At 36.9% G+C, this 18,112-nt stretch overlaps 1 pseudogene; it reads right to left on the bottom strand.

Moving 5' to 3' along the window:
- LOC107131904 (dnaJ homolog subfamily A member 1-like) overlaps positions 1 to 18,112 on the bottom strand; it is a 160,555-nt pseudogene that overhangs the window by 123,649 nt on the left and 18,794 nt on the right.

Here is an 18,112-nt window from a genome sequence, read left to right on the forward strand (position 1 = left end):
TCTAACTCTTTGAGACTCTGTGGACTGTAGCCCACCAGGCTCCTCTAGGGACTTAATTTCTTCAAATGTTGCTTTAGGGATATAGTGACTTATGACCCTGTGTGCCTGACAGTACGCGGAGGTAAATATACTTGTGGCATCCTGATAACTTAGGTCGACTCTTTTAATCTATGGTAAACCTTTTCTGATTTATATTGGTGATAATTACCACGCTGCCCAAGTGCTCAGAAACAAAACCCAATCAGCTCTTGGCTTCTTATCTACACACTGTAATGACTGATGAAGACATTTTAGTTCAGTTGAATTCAAATACAGAAAAGTTTTCCACATTTAGTCATGAGGAGCAAAGATCTATAATGTAAGTGGTCCATTACTTAATGTAAAGTGAAAGTCGCTCAGTCGTGTCGGACTCTTTGCAACCAGTCCATGGAATTCTCCAAACCAGAATACTGGAGTGGGTAGCCTTTCCTTCTCCAGGGGATTTTCCCAATCTGAGGATCAAACCAGGTCTCCTGCATTGCAGGCAGATTCTTTACCAGCTGAGCTATGAGGGAAACCATACTCAATACAGGAAACTCTTAAATCCTAATCATGTACCAGTCATAAAATATACTAACTTAAAAGAGTTCATGCCATAGACAAGACTGGGCTTGTAGTCTTAGCTCGAATCATGCTCCCTCCGTTTACTTCAGTGACTTATATGATCTCATGCCATCTACCAAATCTCATGGAGCCTTACTCTATGTGGAATGAGTTAATCTCACCTCACTTATAATTCTTAAACATCATATAATATATACATGCCCAGTAGAGTTTTCTGCACACAGTGGGTGATTAATACATTTTAGCTGCTTCCAGAAGAAAGCTCAGATGTCCCCTGTTTTTTGTTGGGGACAAAGCATGGAGACCCTTCAAGGATTAAAATGCTAAAACAATTGCACCAAATTTGGCATGCAGCTCATTTAAGAGAGAGAGTCAACAGCCCAGTGCTATTGGGTGACCCCTAATGGTGTCCTTTGGCAATAAAAGGAGATGATCTCTCATATACTTGTAGTATATGTAGCAGTCTCATATACTTTGCTCTTTGAACTTCCTAAAGTTAAAAATACAGTTACCTATTCAACTTTTTCTTCTTCTCAACAGAAGAAAATGCATAACAGGGCTTTGTCAAAGAGTCAGCAAAATTACTTTGAAATTTGTACCTTGTCATGTATGATTCCTTTTCAAGGTACTAAAAAAAAAAAAAAAAAAGCCAGAAAACCCTTCTTTTCTCCTATGGCTAAGGGCTGTTGATTACTCTTCTATATTCACCCACTTTCAACTGTACTTCATTGATAAGTTACTTTTTTTTATTGAAAAGGTATTCTTAACATTTAAGTCTACAATATAAGAAAAAACATAGAAGGCAATTTTGAGAATTAGAAATAAATATTTCCTTTATCCTTTTTAAAAGGATAAAGGTTCTACATAATGAATAATGGGATTTCACTTAAGCTAACATTGGGAATAAAATAATTAGGAAAATAACTACAGAGATAAGTGAAATGACAGTCCTTTTTCTGCCTTCCATTCTTCTCTCATATTTCAAGCATCCATCTTTTCACACTGAGTATTTCAAAAGCCTGTCAGGTTATGACCAGAATTATAAATTTTTTGGTATATATTCTCTACCTAAGATAATTTTGTGCTTAGCCCTCAAAATACCATTTCAATTACAATGCAAATGGACACATTCATGCGATTTTATTTAAATGCATTACCTTTCTTTGACTGTTGCATTGCCAGGGTGCTGTTCTCTTTGGTTCATTTTCTGTTGTTTTCAGGAATTAATATTTGCAATTACAGTGCATGAGAAATTGTGATTTGACCTATAGAAACTGGCTTCTTTGAATAGTCTTTTTCCATTGTTAAACCCTAAATGATGTTATCAGTTTTGTTTCTATCATTTACATTTTTTTCGTTACCTGTAAGCCATTCCAAGTATGATATATTTTTTGGATTAAAGAGACTCATGGTTCTTTCATAGTTAGACATGTCAAAAGTTTCACACTTATGATTTTTACATTTTCTGTCACTGAAAGGAGGTGAATATATTTCCTGCAAAATTTATATTTTATCATCTACCTAATTTTTTCAAGCTGTCTAGTTCAATTCTTCCTTTCCCCCTCTCAAAAACGCCATGTACCATATAAACAATTACAATTTAGGGTTGAATGGTGAGGAAATTTCCATAGCTCCGTTTCCCCAAGAGATTTTGACATTTAGAAGAATGTATACATTCTCTTACTTGTGTGATTCTGTTTTTCTTTTCTTCTTTATGTGACTTCTGCCTTTTAACCCCAAATTGGGGAAACAAGAGGAGTAGGGATGAATAATGGCTAAAATCTGCCTAAGGTGGCTATTGGCTGAACTAAAATCAGACTTTGAGCAAGTGTCTCCTCTCACTCTACTAGGCAGATTATGGTTTCTACATCTGAATTTTTTTGAAGCAATGAAATAATGGTTTGTTACCAGAGATAATAAACTTAATCTGTTAATTACACATAAGAGGCGGTACTATGGATGGCATTTGCCACCATATAAGGACACTTGCCACCAAAATATTTAAATTTAATTACATTTAGACAGTGTCTGGGTATTTTCTGTTAGATCTCACCCTAGATGCTAAATGCTTAGAGAGCAATCACTGACTTCTAGAAAGGAGCTTATTATTGAAAGTTGTCTGTTCTAACATAAACCCTACTTTTTGATTTTGCTTTAATGATCGAGTCATTTAATATCTTCTTGTAGCTCTTTATTGACTATGTGAAAATAACAGCATTTCTCACCTCTCTAATGTAGGCAATTTAATAAATTATTAATCCTTATTGAGTATTTTAAACTACTGCCTTAAACTGTGTACACTAACAGATAATGGTATGTAAGAAAAATGCCTCAAGGGTGACTTCACCTGTGTTACGATGTTGACCTCTGCACAGACCCAGATAATGGCTGATGGCTTTTTCCACGAAATAATTGTTGATATGTTTCTTCAGCCCACTTCTTCTAACAGTCTCCTTCCTTTTCAAGGAAACCCAATGGTATGCCTTAGAGGCACTTCATCATTATCTCTTCTACTCTTCGTGAATAGTCAGTAGGAATATTTCAGGGCTTCTGGAGCTATATTCATTTCCTACTTGCCTCTTAAATTGTCTCAGGCAGTTAAGCAGAAGTAAATAAGTTAGCTAAGTGTTCAGTTTGCATGTGTTCAATCAGAAAATGGAATTTTGCACCACTCAAGATTATCCAGGTTGAGTAGGGGGCAATTCAGAGACATGATAGCCAGAGTCATATTAGTGAAAAAATGTAACTATACAATATGTATACAGAGGGATTTTTTATGTGTGTGAGGCATAATTTATGTTAGTGAAAATGTCACAATGTTTTCTATATAGTTAACCCTTATGTCGGAGAAGACAATGGCACCCCACTCCAGTACTCTTGCCTGGAAAATCCCATGGACGGAGGAGCCTGGTGGGGTGCCGTCTATGGGGTCGCACAGAGTTGGACACGACTGAGTGACTTCACTTTCACTTTTCACTTTCATGCATTGGAGAAGGAAATGGCAACCCACTCCAGTGTTCTTGCCTGGAGAATCCCAGGGACGGGGGAGCCTGGTGGGCTGCCATCTATGGGGTCGCACAGAGTTGGACACAAGTTAGCAGCAGAGTTAGCAGCAGCAGAAGCAACCCTTATATAAAATAATGAAAGGACTGAATCAGAAAAATATATCTATGTATAGTATATAAAAATACTTTCAAATATGCAAAGAATACCATATAAGTATTTAGAGTGAGGTGCTCTTATATGATTCCAGAACTTAACAGCTGTTCTCTTAAAAACCAAACACTCTACTATAGCTGTGATGAGGTTTTTAAGTGTGTACACCTGAAACAATCAATCAATCAATCAAACAATCACTTGGAATTCATTAAGTATTTATTGAACTCCCACCATAGGCTGATCACTGTGCTCAGAATTGGGTGTACAAAGATCAATGGAAAGCAATTTTTGCTCTCAAGAAGTAGCCCACATATCAATAATAAAGAACAAAGTACTAAGTGCTGTAAGAGAGCTATTGAAGCACATGAGAATCAGGAAAAGAATCATAAAAATGATGACAGGAGAGATGAATCTTGAAGAATGGGTGGGTTTTTTGTACAACAGAACACATGGTATGTTCTGGAAATATCAAGATACTCTACTTGACTTGAGGGAAAAGATAGGAAAGAAATAGAGCTGATAAAAATAATGAAGCAGGGAGAAGTAAAAAGATGTTGGATTTCAAGAAACTTGAAAGTCATGATAAATTTGGACTTTGGTCTCCTGGAAATGAAGAAACCTACAAGACCTGCAAGCTTTAATGTATGGGTCAGTGATCCTCAGGAGGGCATGTGGAGGACAATATGGCCTCACAGGAATCATTTGATAATATTTACAGACATTTCTGGGCTTCCCTGGTGACTCAGTGGTAAATAATCTGCCTGCCAATGCAAGAGATGCAAGTTTGGTTCCTGGGTCATGAGATCCCCTGCAGATAGGAATGGCTACCCACTCCAGTATTCTTGCCTGGAAAATCCATGGACAGAGGAGCCTGTTGGGCTACATACAGCCCATGGGATCATAAAGACTTGGACACAACTTAGCAACTAACCAATAACAACTGACATTCCTCATCATGGTTGGTGATATTCTAATAGCATCTAGTGAATAGAGAGGCGTGGGGTGCTGTTGAGCTCCCTGCAATATGAAGGACAACCTTACAACCAAGAATACCAAGACCACCATAGCAGTAGTGCGGAGAAACCCCCGCGTAGCTCGTGGGATGGTTAGAAGGAGTTGTCCATGGTGAACTGCTTTCTTAGGAGACTAATGCTACAGTTCAGACAGAAAACAAAACCAGAACTAAGAGACTAAAGGAGCTTCAGAAGGAGACTCAGAGGACATACTGAAGAAGAATAATCTGTGCAGATTGGTAGCTTATTGAGTGTAGATTGAGATAGAAACACTGAAAATGACTCTGAAGTTTCAGACATGGGTAACTCTGGGGATGACTGTGGATCTAATAAAGTTGGGGAAGTTACGTGACTTTAAATTCTAATATATTGAGATTTGGGTTTCTGCAGCTCATCAGAGGGAGCTGTGTCATAGGTAGTTACAAACCTAAGCGTCAGGGAATTTTTATTTATTCAAACATTAGATCTTTATTTAATGCTTTAATCTAGGCATATGGAATCATGCAACCATCAGACATAACAGACGCCCGCATTGAACTCCACACTCTTCAATCATAAAGATAGATCAGTGGTGTATGTAGATGGTGTTGGCTCTTTTTTCATGAGAAATTAGTTGTTTTTTGAAAATATTAACATGAGGTGATAGTGGTGTAGTAAATAGATAATCTCATTTAGTTCTGATGGGAATATTAGCCAGTAAAAGGTATTGAAATGGTAATTTGTCAATGTGTTTAAGATCATCCTAAGTCTCTGCCAAGTTACTCAAGTTCTAGGAAACAATCAGAGATGAATTAAAACTTCTCAGGGAAAGCAGTTGTCACAGCATGGTTGATAAAAGTGTGTAGTTAAAAGTGATGCATGTGCCCCCAAAGTGGTATAGTGTAAGATGAATCATCACAATTTCATAGGAGTTAACTCTAAGCAGACATGAGATTCAGTGTAGGGGAATGGCCAGTGGCATGTGAAAATATCCATGACTTAAGGCTAAGTGAAAAAAGAAATGCAGTTATTTATGAACATCTTAGGTGAATAGGTACACATTTAAATAAAAATATTTAATATGATTCTTAATATGATATAATTAAAAGCGATGTGCATATTCTTATTTTCTGTATTGCATGAAGGGTAATCAGGGTGAATGACACTATAACTGGGGAACATAAAAACCTTAATGAAAAACTGTGGTGTTTGAATTCCATCCTGGAGATGCCAGAATTCGGTGAGAGATTATAAAGGGAGGTATAATCACCGTATTACACAGTTGTTAATTTTAGAGTGAAGTCTAACACATAGGGTTCTATGAATACACATATCCTAATAACGGGTATACAGTGGAAGTGACAAATAGATTTTAGGGACTAGATCTGATAGACCGAGTACCTGATGAACTATGGATGGAGGATCATGGCATTGCATGGGGGACAGGGAGCAATACTATCCCCAAGAAAAAGAAATGCAAAATAAAAACAAAATGGCTGTCTGAGGAGGCCTTACAAATAACTGAGAAAAGAAGAGAAGCAAAAAGCAAAGGAGAAAAGGAAAGATATACCCATTTGAATGCAGAGTTCCAAAGAAAAGCAAAGAGAGATAAGAAAGCCTTCCTCAGTGATCAGTGCAAAGAAATAGAGGAAAACAACAGAATGGGAAAGACTAGAGATCTCTTCATGAAAATTAGAGATACCGAGGGAACATTTCATGCAAAGATGGGCTCGATAAAGGACAGGAATGGTATGGACCTACAGAAGCAGAAGATATTAAGAAGAGGTGGCAAGAATACACAGAAGAACTGTACAAAAAAGATATTCATGACCCAGATAATCATGATGGTGTGATTACTCACCTAGAGCCAGACATCCTGGAATGTAAAGTCAAGTGGGCCTTAGAAAGCATCACTACGAACAAAGCTAGTGGAGGTGATGGAATTCCAGGTGAGCTATTTCAAATCCTGAAAGATGATGCTGTTAAGTTGTTGCACTCAATCTCAATATGCCAGAAAATTTGGAGAACTCATCAGTGGCCATGGGACTGGAAAAGGTCAGTTTTCATTCCAATCCCAAAGAATGCTCAAACTACCACACAACTGCACTCATCTCACATGCTAGTAAAGTAATGCTCAACATTCTACAAACTAGGCTTCAGCAGTATATGAACCGTGAGCTTCCAGATGTTCAAGCTGGTTTTAAAAAGGCAGAGTGCCAGATATCAAATTGCCAACATCTGCTGGATCATCAAAAAAGCAAGAGAGTTCCAGAAAAATATCTATTTCTGCTTTGTTGACTATGCTAAAACCTTTGACTGTGTGGATCACAATAAACTGTGGAAAATTCTGAAAGAGATGGGAATACCAGACCACCTGACCTGCTTCTTGAGAAATCTGTATACAAGTCAGGAAGCAACAGTTAGAACTGGACATGGGACAACAGACTGGTTCCAAACAGGAAAAGAAGTATGTCAAGGCTGTATACTGTCACCCTGCTTATTTAACTTATATGCAGAGTACATCATGAGAAACTCTGGGCTGGATGAAGCACAAGCTGGAATCAAGATTGCCGAGAGAAATATCAACAACCTCAGATATGCAGATGATACCACCCTTATGGCAGAACATGAAGAAGAACTAAAGAGCCTCTTGGTGAAAGTGAAAGAGGAGAGTGAAAAAATTGGCTTAAAGCTCAACATTCAGAAAACTAAGATCATGGCATCTGGCCCCATCACTTCATGGGAAATAGATGGGGAAACAGTGTCAGACTTTATTTTTTGGGGCTCCAAAATCACTGCAGATGGTGATTTCAGCCAAGAAATTAAAACAAAACAAAACAAAACACTTACTCCTTGGAAGGAAAGTTATGACCAACCTAGATAGCATATTCAAAAGCAGAGACATTACTTTGCCAACAAAGGTCCATCTAGTCAAGGCTATGGTTTTTCCTGTGGTCATGTATGGATGTGAGAGTTGGACTGTGAAGAAAGCTGAGCGCGGAAGAATTGATGCTTTGGAACTGTGGTGCTGTTGAAGACTCTTGAGAGTCCCTTGGACTGCAAGGAGATCCAACCAGTCCATCCTAAAGGAGATCAGTCGTGGGTGTTCATTGGAAGGACGGATGTTGAAGCTGAAACTCAAGTACTTTGGCCACCTGATGCAAAGAGCTAACTCATTTGAAAAGACCCTGATGCTGGGAAAGATTGAGGGTGGGAGGAGAAGGGGACATCAGAGGATGAGATGGTTGCATGGCATCACTGACTCAATGGACATGAGTTTGGGTAAACTCCAGGAGTTGGTGATGGACAGGGAGGCCTGGTGAGCTGCAGTCCATGGGGCTGCTGATCGACTTCACTTTCACTTTTCACTTTCATGTATTGGAGAAGGAAATGGCAGCCCACTCCAGTATTCCTGCCTGGAGAATCCCAGGGATGGTGGAGCCTGGTGGGCTGCCGGCTATGGGATCACACAGAGTCCGACATGACTGAAGCGACTTAGCAGCAGGAGCTTTCTTTATAGATTCATACATACTGATATTTTTCCTTTTTCTACTGAGATCTAACAAGTTTAAATGAGACAAGGGAAAGTGAAAAGTGAAAGTGTTATTCACTCAGTCATATCCCACTCTTTGAGACCCCATGGGGTGTAGCACACTGGGCTTCTCTGTCCATAGAATTCTTCAGGCAAGAATACTGGAGTGGGTAGCCATTTCTCTTTTCCAGGGGATCTTCCTGACCCAGGGACGGAACCCTGGTCTCCTGCATTGCTGGCAGATTATTTACCATTTGAATCACCAGGGAAGCCCTGAGAACAAAGTACACATGTTGTAAAAAGACACAGAAGGAATTAGAAAATAGCAAATCTGTAAAGGGCAATCGGTAGGCGTGTAAGAGCTGACAGTACTTGGCAAGGCACAGGGAAATGCCAGGATTGCCACTAGAGTTCCTTTTGGTCAAAAACAGGTTCTCCATGCCTCAAATTTAACTTTAAGTTCTGGAGGAATTATTATTTATTTAGAATTCACAGAGCACTAAACTTAAATGAATAATCAACACTTCTTGCAGTCATGCTATTTTCTCTCATATTTACCTTTCCCACACTTTGAGATGACCAGTTGCATCCTTTCTCCTAAAATCCTTGACAAAGCCTCCCATCCCTTTCACTCCAGGGTACCCTTTCCTCACACATGATGGAGAAATGGAAGTTACTGGCCAACACTTTCCTGGTTGTTGATTGTTAAATGCAAGCGTACATCTATACCAATCTTTTTACCTTCTTCCTATTAAGAATTCTTGAATATTGTGAATCTCATTCCCCCAACCTTATTCAAGGAATTCTTCCCCTTTGTTCTCCGTCTCCTAAATTGTCTTCAAAAGTATATTCTAGATTTTCTGTATCCCTTTTTCCTCTTTGTATTAACCTCTCCATCCTCCCCAAACTGAATTCTTTCCCTAACAATTCACTGAAGCTTTTCTCATCAGGAATGACAATGAATTTTGCTTTACACCGAGCTTCCTGATTATATTTGCGTAGACTTTCCAGCAGGTTTCAACAGTCAGTAACCTGCCCTCCCTTGAAATACTTTGATGAAGCCAGGGCATCCTTTAGATTTTGCTGGATGCTTACATTAGCATTATTATCTGTCCTTCCTCTACCCATGCTTTGCAGGCTGAAATTATGGATTCAGCACGTTGCTTACCACCTTTCTACCTTTATCTCAAACTGTACAATGTTAGGAGTCATCTACTTTCCCAAGTTTTTAAATACCACCTAATTGTTAATAATCCCTATTTTTTTAAAAGCCATCCTAGACTGCTGTTCTGGTTTTTGGATGTGTATATACAACTCAGTTTCCTTGTTTGTTTTATGGACATCTCATATAGTGTCCAAGCCAAAACTGTAAACTATTTTCTCCCTTATCATGCTAAAAGGAATCATGCATTCAGACACTAGTGCAAAGCCACTGTTTACTATTTTTACCAACATCTTAATCTAATGCAGTTAGACTAATGCAGTGTATCTACTTATTGTCTTCCTTGTTTTTCTTGTCTTTCTTGATCTCTAGAATATTATTTTCTTATGGCAGAAACATTATTTTGTGCAAAATTGTACATGGGTCACCGCAAAACTCCTGGACACCAGTGAATTGTAATGTTGTATATTTTTCTTCCAGTAGACAATTAAGGAGACACTGTGACTTAAATAATTGAGTAGGACATATTGGAACATGAGGAGTTACATACTGAATTTGATAAAGTTATCTTTAGTAGACCATATGGTTCAGCTATTTTAAACATCTGCCAAATCAGGACATGAAACCTAGATATCAAAAACTTACAAATATATCAGATTTGAAGTGATTCAGAATACTAGAATAACTTGGGATGGTTCCTTATATGTTAACTATATATTCCTAAACTTAAATATTAAATCATATTGCAAATAATTATATTGTGATAAAAATACAATAAATGACTGTGAACATGGTACTAATTTTAAAGAATTGTATTCAAAGCAGAAGAAGAGTTTGCTTCCTATTCCTTTTGATTTAAATTCAGGTAGCATTGTGAGCTCACTTCTCACTTGCAGGATATCTTCTGGGTAGCAGCTGGGACTGTGATTTGCAGGGTCAACTGATGTTCATATTTCTGTCCCTTCACTTTGGAATCTATACTCTACCTTTATTGCCTTTGAGTGACGCTCACTTCGATTCCTGCATGCCCCATGATGCTGCCATCACCTAGCAGTAAATAGCATATGCTGCCTTGTTGAAAATTGTATTTAAACCTGGTTTCTCTCTATACTTTGGAGGAACTTAGTTTTGCTCCTAACATTACAGTCTTTGAGTTATGAGAGTTTTAGAGGTATAATTTAGATGATGATCATAGCGGTGGTAAAGAATTTGTAGAAAAAATGATCATTGTTGATGATAACGATAAAGCAAGAATGTCTTGAGTCTCTACACAGAGTAGACCTTGGATATGATGCTATGGGGCTAACTTAAATTAGCATCTACTTAATTAAACAAAGGAAGAGCTAGATGTTTCTTTAATTCATTAAGGATGTATTTTAAAGGGGAGTCAGAGCACATCTGGCTCTCAAATTGTGACTTTTCCTCAATCAATAACCTCATCTCTAATGTACTTATGTGTTAAAATGCGTCACATTCTAGTGGGCTATACAAAAATAACTCTCTTATTTCAAGAGAACATTTACTTTCCAATCACAAATTGTGAGTTAAACATTGGACATTATGACTAAAGTTGTCAATAGTGTACTAAATTTGTGTTCAATGATTATAATATGTAGTATCTTTAATTTTTAATTTATGCATGTTAATGAGTTTACAAAATAGAAGATACATATTTTAATATACCATAGTTACACAAATGGCTTATTCCTTTTTTTGCTACATAAAATTCCATTATTGTGAACTACTATTTAATAAGATCATATTTCTCATTTAACTTTTGAAAGTGTGAGTAAAGTCGTTCAGTCGTGTCTGACTGTTTGCGACCCTTTGAACTATAGCCCACCAGGCTCCTCCATCCATGGAATTTTCCAGGCAAGAATACTGGAGTAGGTTGCCATTTCTTTCTCCAGGAGATCTTCCCGACCCAGGGATTGAACCCTGGTCTCCCACATTGTAGGCAGACGCTTTACTGTCTGAGCCACCAGGGAAGTCTCCCATTTAACTTTTACCTAGCTCAAAATTGTAAGGTAAACAAAAATAATTAAACATAGATTTCAAGCTGGTTAGTATTTAAGAATTGATTCTTCCTTGATATATTACACATTTTCATCACAGAAATAAATCTATCCATTTATATTTCTTTTTTTAATTATTTTAATTAGAGGCTAATTAATTTACAGTATTGTGGTGGATTTTGCCATACATTGACATGAATCCGCCACGGGTGCACATGTGTTCCCCATCCTGAAACCCCCTCTCACCTCCCTTCGTATCCCTTCTCTCTGGGTTGTCCCCGTGCACAGGCTTTGAGTGCCCTGTTTCATGCATTGAACTTGGACTGGTCATCTATTTCACATATGGTAATATACATGTTTCAATGCTGTTTTCTCAAATCATCCCACTCCCACAGAGTCCAAAAGTTTGTTCTTTATATTTGGGTCTCTCTTGCTGTTTCACATATACAGTCATTGTTACAGTCATTGTTACCATCTTTCTAAATTCCATATATATGCATTAATATACTATATTGGTGTTTCTCTTTCTGACTTACTTCACTCTGTATAATAGGCTCCAGTTTATCCACCTCATTAGAACTGATTCAGGTGTGCTCTTTTTAATAGCTGAGTAATATTCCATTGTGTATATGTACCACAGCTTTCTTATCCATTTGTCTGCCAATGGACATCTAGGTTGCTTCCATGTCCTGGCTATTATAAACAGTGCTGTGATGAACACTGGGGTACACGTGTTTTTTTCAATTCTGGTTTCCTCAGTGTGTATGCCCAGCAGTGGGATTGCTGGGTCATATGGCAGTTCTATTTCCAGTTTTTTAAGGAATCTCCACACTGTTCTCCATAGTGGCTGTACTAGTTTGCATTCCCACCAACAGTGTAAGAGGGTTCCTTTTTCTCCACACCCTCTCCAGGTGTGCTTGTAGACTTTTGGATCGCAGCCATTCTGACCAGTGTGAGATGGTACCTCACTGTAGTTTTGATTTGCATTTCTCTGATAATGAGTGCTGTTGAATATCTTTCCATGTGTTTGTTAGCCATCTGTATGTCTTCTTTGGAGAAATGTCTGTTCAGTTCTTTGGCTCAATTTTTGATTAGATCATTTATTTTTCTGCTATTGAGCTGCATGAGCTGCTTATATATTTTTGTGATTAATTCTTGGTCAGTTACTTCATTTGCTATTATTTCCTCCCACTCTGAAGGCTGTCTTTTCACCTTACTTATAGTTTCATTCATTGTGCAACAGCTTTTAAGTTTAATTAGGTCCCATTTGTTCATTTTTGCTTCTATTTCCATTACTCTGGGAGGTGGGTCATATATGATCTTGCTGTATTTTATGCCAGAGAGTGTTTTGCCTATGTTTTCTTTCCTCTAAGAGTTTTATAGTTTCTGGTCTTACATTTAGCTCTTTAATCCATTTTGAGTTTACTTTTGTGTATGATGTTAGAAAGTGTTCTAGTTACATTCTTTTACAGGTTGACCAGTTTTCCCAGCACCACTTATTAAAGAGTTTATCTTTTCTCCATTGTATATTTTTGCCTCATTTGTCAAAGATAAGGTGTCCATAGGTGCATGGATTTATCTCTGGACTTTCTGTTTTGTTCCACTGATCTATATTTCTGTCTTTTTGCCAGTACCATACTGTCTTGATGACTAACTTTATAGTATAGTCTGAAGTCAGGATGGTTGATTCCTCCAGTTCCATTCTTCTTTCTCAAGATTGCTTTGACTATTCAAAGTTTTTTGTATCTCCATACAAATTATGAAATTATTTGTTCTAGTTCTGTGAAAAATGTTTCTGTTTTTAATAATATACTGAGTAGAATCATTGAATATAATAATATGTTGAATAGTAAGCCCTCCACCCAGCCAAATAACTTCCATCTACCTGTATGTTCTTTGTGTTTGATTTACCAAATTGTTACAATAAGTAACTACATAAGGAGAAGTTATATAAACTTTTATGAAATTTTGCTTCAGAGACTTCCATATAATCTGAAAATTTAAATTCAAAACACAAATGATAATTGCACAGAAAAATTAGTAATGGAAAACATTGGAATTTACTTATTTATTTTTTTGGTAAATCTCAACTGTTATTGTGTCCTGAGTGTACTAGCCATGACCAGTAGCATTTTCTGTTTGCTTCTAATAGAGAGGTATGGGTAATGACAATTAACTTGCATGATGAGTAATGTGATTTAATTTGTGGGCTTAGCACATATCGATTTTATAAATTAGCTATTCATTGTTTAGGGTGGGCACATTACATGAAGATTGTGGCTTTATAAAACTCTGAATTCCACTCTGGCAGTTATTCGAGACTGTTTCAGGAGTCTTGACCTTCATCATTTGTGGATATGTAACTCTCAATATTAAATATACATAGTCAATTTGACATTTATTTGAGTAACTTAAAATTTTATTTTAATGTTATTTTGTTATAATGTTATTTTGAATCAAATAACAGGACACTCGAACAATAAATGGCAACAATTATAGCCCTTTGTACCCAAAGAGAGAAAAATATGAAAAGTAATGCAATTAACATTTTCACTAAATTCTACTTTGGAATTAGAATAAGGATAAAATAATATATCACAGATGTAATGATAGTCTCATGTTTGAAGAGTTTTCTTTAAATTTTATGTATGTGTAACTAAGTTTGAAAAGGATGAAATGAATTGTTCAAAGTCACATTAGTTATTAGCAAAAGGCCAAGGGTGGGAATCATGGTAATCTGTAGTTCAATAGGGTCATGAAGCATTCACATTGGACAAGAATTTCAAATATCTTCCATCTCAGTCTAAAGGATTAAGAAACTTTTGTCATTTCAGTTTGCTACTTGGACTTCCTAGAATGAAGATTAGTGAGATACAATGAAAATAATAAAGACTTTTGAAATCCAGATAGATCACGGTTTGCATATCAACCCTGACACTGTGTCTTTGAACAAGTTCCTAAATATCTCTCATCTCAGAGTTCTTGTTTTCTCATCAGTAAAACATATTTTGGACCTCAGAAATAGTCAAAGATATATAACTGAGGCCACTGTCTACAAATTTTTCAATAAATATTAATGCTTTGTTCTCCCAGTATGGTGTTTCCCAGCAGATTATGTTGCTGATCCAACCTGGGGTTTAAATAACAATTTGATCCAACTATAAAACAATGTATAAAGAAGCTGGTTTCAAGTGAAGGCATGACTTGCTTCCAAAATATGTGCAATCAAAACAAGGAGGGAGCTTCCTAGTATCACAAGCACTCATAATAAATAGTGATTTCTATAAATGAACAACAGTGGAATTAGAAAGAGAGGGAGCGGAGTGGTACCAGTGGAAGTGGAGCAAATGACTAATTCATAATCTCCTTCATTTACCTAGTTCTAAAATGTACAGTTCTTGTGTAAAAAAACATTTTGATGCAACTCAGTGTTTTTTGGAAGAAAGTTACTCTGTCTTCATAACAAAAGGATATTTATAATACAATTAAAATGATAAATAATATCTTGAAGTTTTGTGTATTTTATGATGTTGTTATATTGTTCAGTTGCTAAGTCATGTCTGTCTCTTTGTAACCCTATGAATTGACTGGAGCAGGCCAGGCTCCTTTGTCCTCCATTTTATCCTGGAGTTTGTTCAAATTCATGTCCACTGAGTCAGTGATGCTGTCTAACCATCTCATCCTCTGCCGCCCTCTTCTCCTTCTACCTTCTGTCTTTTTCTCAGCATCAGGGTGTTTTCCAATGAATTGGCTCTTTGCATCAGGCAGCCAAAGTATTGGAGCTTCAGCAGTGGTCCTTCCAATGAATATTTAAGATATTTCCCCCTATTTTGAGGTGGAACCACATCTTATGCTGAGAAGTATGAGAACATAATGTTAATAATGTTGGTAGAATATTCTACATTATTTTTTTGCATTTAAGGCCAACCCATTGAGTATTTTGAAATATCCAATATTTTGAGGTATTTTTAAACTTTTATATGCAACTATACTCTTCATTTAACTTTTAAAACACTGCTATATATGAATATTAAAATAATAGCAAGTAGTGAAAGTATGATGATTATAGTCCTTCATTCTGTTACTATTAAAAATAAAATGCCAGCGGTGAGTTTCACTCCTGGTCCTGGTAAGAAGTCTGACACTGACACCACCTCAAGAATGATCATCATCCTCATATGCTTCTCCATTGAATGACACTGTTTTTCCTGATCTGAATCAAAGTCCACTAGTTTTACTTGGTCCGTTTCATCAATCTCTTTTACTTCCTTCTCAGGAGTTTTTCTAGCACAGAGAGTTTATCAGGGGAGAGAAAGCCATTCTTGGGAAAGTTTAACCTCAATTCAGTGATTAGGGAGCCCTTTTCATATAGTCTATGATAAATCGGCATGCCTTCATTTAGCACACCCTTGATGTGTTTATGCTTGACAATCTGACCTGGATGAGAAGTGATGACTGTGGTTTGGTCATCAAAGGTAAATTGCCTTTTAGAAGCCACACAAAACATCAGCCAGCTGCAAGTTAATGCACATGAGATGGTATTCTCCTCCTTAAGTAAAAACATGGTCCTTTTGATCTAAAGCAATGATAATATCCTTTGTCTCCAATCCTGGTTCTTGATCTTCTTCACCATGGAATGTTATCTTCTGGCCATCTTTCATGCTTTTGTTAATATGAGATTCTAGAATTTTCTTCTAAATACTAAAATTCTCATTTAATACTAGTGTCACAGTGCAGTCCAGTCTGGAAATATTAATGTCAAAATTAGGGATAAATATAAGGGAGTGACAGTAAACAGTGCCCTTTCACATCTGTGCTCAACAATCAGGAAATTGTCGTTGAATAGTTAAAAAAAAACTATAATCCATAATCTTAATCTTACTACTCTTTGTTTCAAAAACAAATCATGCCAAAATCTGCTCAAATCTGTAGATAGATAGCCAGGGAAGACTGTTGTGTATCAGCCTCTTAATCATTTCTTTCAGTTAAACAACATAAAAAAGAAGGTCACTTTCAGCATCTGAAGATTCCCAAGAAGGTGGAAGCAAGAAGATGGAAGCATCGCCTTTTGAGAAAAATCTATTCCAGAAAAGTTTTTTCATTTTCAAGATTGTCATTAGACAAACTGTTGAAAATCAGTCTGCCCACATAGTGTTGTCATCTGAACATGATGAATAAATTTAATCAATTCAAGTAATCAGTAGGATGTTTTGTCTACATGGTGAATCCAAATATCTGTGCATTTGAATGTTACTAAAATATCTGGATAAAAAGTTGAACTTTTACAATTTTGACAAGAACGTCTTTCCATTTGACAAAGTTGTCCCACTTAAATTTAATTAAAAATCTGTCCTTACTTCATACTTCTTAGTAGTTTAAAGTTTGTGGATTTCCCCATATTTATAATTAATTTACATATACTTTTACATAGAGCTATTTTAACTAGTTTAATATATTCAATCAGTAGAGTCACATCAGATGTTTTAATACATAAACTAAGAAATTTAATTGATCCAGAAACATTCAAATCAAATGATATTGATGTCACACAATATAAGTCTACAGTAACTCCCTTCCTAGAACTCCAAGTGGGGAGGAGATTTTGTCCCTGTATAGTTTAGTATGCCAAGAAATATTTTATAGTTTTTAAAGATACTGGAAATGCTGGTAAAGTACCACAATACTTGATAAGGAATAGCCATGAGATCTATTATGTTTTATGTGCCAGTTAGCTCTTAATGCATTTACATGTCTCAATACATTATTAAATAAATATATTGAAAAAAAAAAAGACCATAGAGATATTCTTGAACAGTATTCCAGGTCCAGAATTATTTGGGTTGAGAGTTGGATTCTGAATAAATCCCATAAGAGATGCAATGCTCTAGCTCAAGTTTTTGTTTTTTTTCCCCTCATTTTAGAGGGAGATGCGTATTGAATGTCTTCTTTCCCTCAGAGACCTGGTGAACATATTGGTTAAATGAGACAACCATTAATCAAGAACCCCGTCTGCCTTGGTATTGAGTTCAGTTCAGTTCAGTCACTCAGTCGTGTCCGACTCTTTGCGACCCCATGAATTGCAGCATGCCAGGCCTCCCTGTCTATCACCAACTTCCGGGGTTCACTCAGATTCACGTCCATCGAGTCAGTGATGCCATCCAGTCATCTCATCCTCTGTTGTCCCCTTTTCCTCCTGCCCCCAATCCCTCCCAGCTTCAGAGTCTTTTCCAATGAGTCAACTCTTCGCATGAGGTGGCCAAAGTACTGGAGTTTCAGCTTTAGCATCATTCCTTCCAAAGAAATCCCAGGGCTGATCTCCTTCAGAATGGACTGGTTGGATCTCCTTGCAGTCCAAGGGACTCTCAAGAATCTTCTCCAACACCACAGTTCAAAAGCATCAATTCTTCAGCCCTCAGCTTTCTTCACAGTCCAACTCTCACATCCATACATGACCACTGGAAAAACCATAGCCTTGACTAGATGGACCTTTGTTAGCAAAGTAATATCTCTGCTTTTCAATATGCTATCTAGGCTGGTCATAACTTTTCTTCCAAGGAGTAAGCGTCTTTTAATTTCATGGCTGCAGTCACCATCTGCAGTGATTTTGAGTCCTCAAAAATAAAGTCTGACACTGTTTTCACTGTTTCCC

Source organism: Bos taurus, chromosome 27, assembly GCF_002263795.3.
Source record: "Bos taurus isolate L1 Dominette 01449 registration number 42190680 breed Hereford chromosome 27, ARS-UCD2.0, whole genome shotgun sequence".
Classification (NCBI taxonomy): Eukaryota; Metazoa; Chordata; class Mammalia; order Artiodactyla; family Bovidae; genus Bos; species Bos taurus.